The sequence below is a fragment of the Phoca vitulina genome, unplaced genomic scaffold (assembly GCF_004348235.1).
Source record: "Phoca vitulina isolate PV1807 unplaced genomic scaffold, GSC_HSeal_1.0 scaffold49, whole genome shotgun sequence".
NCBI classification, from domain to species: domain Eukaryota; kingdom Metazoa; phylum Chordata; class Mammalia; order Carnivora; family Phocidae; genus Phoca; species Phoca vitulina.
The window spans coordinates 10,333,921-10,340,658 of record NW_022589752.1 but is presented as its reverse complement, the minus strand read 5'-3'; the positions used below and the strand labels follow the sequence as shown (position 1 = coordinate 10,340,658).

General features: G+C 36.6%; 1 pseudogene; it reads left to right on the top strand.

Moving 5' to 3' along the window:
- Window positions 1-2,100: 2,100 nt before the first annotated feature.
- Window positions 2,101-6,388, top strand: LOC116649671 (annotated as a pseudogene).
- The last annotated feature ends 350 nt before the right edge of the window (window positions 6,389-6,738 follow it).

Below are 6,738 nucleotides of genomic sequence, written 5' to 3'. Positions count from 1 at the left end.
AAGTGATGGTGAGGATATGGACAGAAGAGAACCCTTTTGCACTATTGGTAGAAATGTAAATTGGTGTAGTTATGTGAAACAGTACGTAGCTTCCTTAAGAAATTAAAGATAGAACTACTATATGACCCAGCAATCCCACTTTTGGGTATATATCCAAAGGAAATGAAATCAGAATCTCAAAGAGATATCTGTACTGCCATGTATATTACAACATTATTCATAATAGCCAAGATATGGAAACAACCTATAAGTCTGGCTATAGATGAATGGATAATGAAGACACAACACATTTATACATATGATGGAATATTATTTAGCCATGAGAAAGAAGGCAATCTTGCCATTTGTCACAATATGGATGGATCTTGAGGACATTATGCTAAGTGAAATAAGCCAGACAGAGAAAGACAAATACCATATGATATCACTTATATGTGGAATCTAAAAAAGCCAAAGTCATAGAAACAGAGATTAGAATGGTGTTTGGAAGGGGCTGGGGGAGCAGAGTAAATAGGGAGAGGTAGGTCAGAGGATACAAACTTCCAATTATAAAATGAATAAGTTCTGGGGATGTAACATAGAACATGGAGATTATGGTTAATAATATTTGATATGTACTTGAATGTTGTTAGAGAGTAAATCTTAAATGTTCCCACCACAAAAAAGAAATGGTAATTATGGGAAGTGATGGAACTGTTAACTAACCCTACTGTGGTCATCATTTCACAATTTATAAGTATATCAAATCCTGACAACATATAGCTTAAACTTACACAATGTTATATGACAATTATATTACAATAAGCTGGGACAAAATAAATGTTGGTTCAAATTATTTTTGAACATTATATAGAAAATAAAGCATATCTGTGGACCAGAAAATTGGTCTGAGGGTTCCTGTGTCTCCCTCTGATATAGTCATAGCTATTTTTGGCAAGTTTGTCTCCCCCCTCTGGAATATAGATATTTTTTTCTTCACATTTCATCATCTCTTTTGTAAATGCTCTCTCTCTAGCTGTTCATATCACTTCCTATGGTAAATAAATTTTACCTCTAAGCATTCAAAGAGATCTCGCACTATACACACTCTAAGAGCTGTTTTGTAGTTACTGCTCTTTGCTGAACTTATTATGCATATATTCAGATGTCGGAGGGCTCTGTCTGCTATTGCAGTAAAAATTGTATCCAAATGAGAAGATTTCATCCTTCCTCACTCACGTCATGAGGAACAAAGCTAGGTATTCCTACCAGGTAACACTGCCATTTGGCAAGAGACCTAACTAGTTTCTTTGAAATGCAACACTATGAGGATCATAGCACCAGGGGGACAGCAGGAATGTTCTACCATTACTTCTTGGAATTTCAGCTACAACTTCCTTAAAAAAAAAAAAAAAAACTAAACAAATGTTTGTTCCGAGCTCCAAATATATTTAAAGTGGTTTTAAAATATCTAATGTTTGCAATATATGTTAAGATATATGTCACTTTCATTGTTAATTATTTATATAATGGAAATGTCTTGATTTGAGAGTTAGGTTTCCATTTATCCTCAGCAATCCTGGTTTTTGCATGCTTTCAACTTTGTGAATTATTTTAAAATAGCATATGTTTACTGAGGAAAATATGAGCCATTTAAATTGGAAATCCAGTCAATTACTCATAGAGTTATATTTCAAATTGTGATTACACAAATCTCTGAACAACAACAACAAAATTACAATACCAAATACTGACAAAAATATGGAATAACAGGAACACTCGTTCATTGCTGGTGGGAATGCAAAATAGTACAGCCACTTTGGAAAACAGTTTGGCAGTTTCTTACCAAGCTAAACATAGTCTTACTATACAATCCAGCATTCACACCCCTAGGCATTTACAGTTGAATTGAAAACTTGCATTCACACAAAAATCTGCACATGAATGTTTATAGGAGCTTAATTCATAATCCCTCAAAACTGAAAGTAATCATGATATCCTTCAGTAGATAAGTGGAGAAACTGGTACAATCATACAATGTAATATTATTCTGTGATTAAAAAGAAATGAGCTATCAGTCCATGAAAAGACATAAAGGAACCTTAAGTGAATATTGCTAAATGAAAGAAGTGAGTCTGAAAAGGGTATACACTGTATAATTTCAGCCACATGACTTTCTGGGAAAGGAAATACTATAGAGATAGTAAAAAGATCAATGGTTGACAGAGGTACCAGGGGGAGTGGGAGGGATGGTCAACAGGTGAAGCACAGGCAATTTATAGGGTAATGGAACTATTATATATTATAGTGTAATGGTAAATACATGACGCTAGGCATTTGTCAAAACCCATAGAACTGTAAAACACAGAGTGGACCTTGAAGTAAACTTCGAACTTTCCTTCATAATGTATCAGTATTCTTCTTTAACTGTGACAAAGGTACCACATTGAAGATATAATAATAGAAAAAACTGTGTGTGAGCAAGAGGGAGTATGTGGGAACTCTCTGTACTATCTGCTCAATTTTTCTAAGACATCTAAAACTGTTCTAAAAATTAAGTGGAAAAATGATCTTGTGTCAGATTTGTCTCTCTTATATAGTGTTTCTGATTTCAAGTAAATCTTATCACCTATTCAATTGCACAAGGTAGAAAATTAGGCATTACTCTTGACACCTCTCCCTCATGTTTTGATGCACTTTACTTCCTAAATATCTTGTAAACCCACATTCTTCTCTCCATGCCCAACTCCTGTGATATAATAACCTGTGGCCATGCTAGGATGCTAGGATAATCAAAATCGAGAGCCTCTACCTACATCCACTTTGCAACTTCTATCCTCTCTTTTATACAATGCCTATGGAGTAACCTTTCAAAATGCAAACCATGTCATTCTCTCTACTCAAAACCATTTAAGGATGCTCCTGTTACCTGGATAAATGCAAAGATTACACACATCTATGCATGCACTGGCCCCTACCTGCATCCCAGCCTCAACTCTTACTATACTACCTTGATTGCCCTTTAGCTATATTGATTTTCTTGTAGCCTTGCACTCTTTATTCCCTCTTCCACTATAGGAATATTACATATGTTGTTGACTCCAATATGACATTTTTTTCCTCTGCCATCTCCCTTGTTTGTTTCACGTTTTTACTTAAATTCTAGTTCATTGCTTTTTTTAGAGCCATCTGCTCATGACACCACCTCCTGCTCCTCCTGCTGCTGCTGCCGCCATCCTGAATCACTGCCTGCATAGCTCCAGCAGCCTGGCTTCCCATGCTAGCCACCGATATTTGGAGTTCTTACAACATGGCAGACATCAACGACAAAGAACAGTCTAAATTTGATCAAGATTTGGATGATGTTGAAGAAGTAGTAGAAGCTGGTAAAGAAACAATAATCAAAGCACATTATCTGACTGTTCAGATGATGCAAAATCCTCAGATTCTTACAGCCTTTCAAGAGAGACTTGATGTCTGGTAGAAACACCAACAGTATACATTGAAAGTTTGCTTGGGTAGTTAAAAGACAAGTGAATACTCTCAAAAACCTTCAAGTTAAATGTGCACAGATAGAAGCCAAATTCTATGAGGAAGCTCATGATCTTGAAATAAAGTATGTTGTTCTCTATCAGCCTCTATTTGATAAGTGATTGGAGATCATTAATGCAATTTATGAACCTAAGGAAGAAGAATGTGAATGGAACCCAGATGAGGAGGATGAAATTTCAGGGAATTACTGAATTTTGGTAGACTGTTTTTAAGAATGCTTATTTGTGGGGTGTCTGGGTGGCTCAGTTGGTTAAGCACTGGACTCTTGGTTTCAGCTCTGGTCATGATCTCAGGGTCGTGGAGTCCTGCATGGGGCTCACACTCAATGCAGAGTCTACTTGCCCCTCTCCCTCTGCTCCTCCTCATGCACACTCTCTCTATGTCTCTCTCTCTCTCATAAATAAATAAAATCTTAAAAAAAAAAAAGAATGTTGACTTGCTCAGTGATATGGCTCAGGAGCATGATGAATCTATTCTGAAGCACTTCAGACATTTTAAAGTGAAGTTCTCAGATACTGGCCAGCCCATGAGTTTTGTCCTAGAACTTTCCTTTGAACCCAATAAATATTTCACAAATGAAGTGTTGACAAAGACATATAGGATGAGGTCAGAACCAAATGATTCTTAACCCTTTTCTTTTGATGGACCAGAAATTATGGGTTATACAGGGTGTTAGACAGATTGGAAAAAAGGAAAAAATGTCACTTTAAAAACCATTAAGAAGAAGCAGAAACACAAGGGATGTGGGACAGTTCATACTGTGACCAAAACAGTTTCCAATGACTCTTCCTTTAGTTTTTTGTTTTTTTGTTTTTTTTTTTTTTGCCCTTCCTGAAGTTCCCAAGAGTGGAGATTTGGGTGATGATGCTGAAGCTATCCTTGCTGCAGACTCTGAAATTGGTCACTTTTTATTTAAGTGTTTAATCCCAAGGTCAGTGTTATACTTTACTGGAGAAGCTATTGAAGATGATGATGAAGAAGAAGAAAAAGAAGGAGGAGGAGGAGGAAGAAGAAGAGGAAGAGGAAGAAGAAGAAGAAGAAGAAGAAGAAGAGGAAAGAAGGAGAAGAAAGAAGAAGCAGAAGAAGAACAACAGGGAGATGAGGAAAATGATCCAGACTATGACTCAAAGAAGGATCAAAACCCAGCAGAGTGCAAGCCAGCAGTGAAGCAGGATGGTCTACCTTCTGCTTCCCTGGAAAGGATAAATTTAGATCATTTGATAAGCCTATTTCAAGTTTTTATTGTTATTGTTTGTTTGCTTGTTTTCGTTTTTGCACCCTAAAATAAAAATATTAAATATAATTTTAGTTCTCTCACATACACACAAAATCTAGTTAACATATAATGTAGTATTAGTTTCAGGAGTAGAATATAGTGATTCATTACTTACATATTAACACCCAGTGCTCATCACAACAAGTGCCCTCCTTTTTTTAAAAAAAATATTTTACTTATTTATTTGTGAGAGATAGAGAGAGAGAGAGAGGGTGAGAGAGAGAGAGCATGAGCAGGGTGAGGGGCAGAGGGAGAAGCAGGCTCTCTGCTGAGCAGGCAGCCTGATGTGGGGCTCGATCCCAGAGCTGAAGGCAGATGCTTAATCCACTGAGGCACCCAGTCGCCCCTACAAGTTGCCCTCCTTAATGGCCATCACCCATGTAATTCCTCCCCACACCCACCTCCCCTTCAGCAACCCTCAGTTTGCTCTCTATAGTTAAGAGTCTATTTTATGGTTTGCCTCTCTCTATTTTTTTCTTTTCCCTATGTTCATCTGTTTTGTTTCTAAAATTCCACATTTGAGTGAAATTATATGGTATTTGTCTTTCACTGAATGACTTGTTTCACTTAGTATAATACTCTCTAGCTCCATCCACTTTGTTGGAAATGCCATTTCCCTTGTTAAATGTTCTGCACACATGCTATTTGTTTGGGAACTATACATCGGCTTAGTTGACATGATACAATTTTCCAATGGTCCACTTTAGCACTGTTTATTCTTCCTTGCAGCATTTGTCTCCATTTCTAATTTAAATTTGCTTTATGTGTTTATTTGAATATTTTCTGCTCTACCTCTACTCTGTAAGCTCTACAAGAGTGGGGATCAGCAACAATTTTTCCTTACTCTTCTATCTCATTATTTGCTATTATCTGACATAACGGTAAAAACTCAACACATATTCTATTGAATGAATAAAATAATGAACAAGTAAATGAAAGATTAAGTGAGTTTTCCAATGTGTTCTAAGAAAAAAACATAATATTGAGAAAGGAAGAATAGTAGACTGTAAGACAGAGGATCTAGGAATAAGTTTAACCAACGAAAAGAACCCCTTGTTTATTCTTTTCCTTTAGAATATAAAGCAGTCATATTTAGGTAACAGATCTATTTTCTCCTGAGCTATAACTCATTTCAAGGTATGTTGCCATTCAATGGAGTCCGCTATAGCTGTTGTCTTTGTTGTTAAAGAATTGTGTAGGCCGTGACAGTGCAGCTTCAAGGAAGACAGAGCGTTCAAGCTCTTCTTTTTGTAATCAGTCAGGGAAAGAATGTAGGGCCTAGATAGAACTAAGAGGGGTGAGGATCATCATGTGATACGGAGAAGTAGCATACAAAGCAACAACAAAGGACTAGTCCCCAGATAAGACCCCTCTTTCTCAAAACTACTAAAAGAAGGTGAACAATATGGGAGTGGTTAAATCTGGTTAACACAAATCTGGTTAAAGTCTTCAATAATTTTTGCTGAAAGTAAGTACCTTTCTTTTTCTCATTCTCAGCTAATCATCTTTCCCTTTAGCTTACTCAGAAAACGGAAGCACAATTTCATGGCTTTTGAGATGCATGAAGCCTTTAATGACTGAGGTCAGTCATTAAACACAGGAAATTATAGGTGATGTGGATTTAAATGTGTTAGAAATAAAGGTGAAGCAGTCCTGCAATTACGTATAGAGAGTTGTCTGAGTGCCCTTGCTGCTATCCTGTTGCCATTACCATATGATGCGAGTCTACAACTGTTTATTTACTGTTTTCAAAGGATGCAATAAGCCCTTTTAGCAGCATGGCATTAAAAAAAACAAAACAGGTAAATTCTCAATGACAAATTAAACACTGAATTTTTGTGCATCAAGATGGTGAATGATAAATGTGTAACTTGCACTAAATGGTTATCTTAACCATTCACCTGGAGGCCATGGTTCTATCATTGACCGTA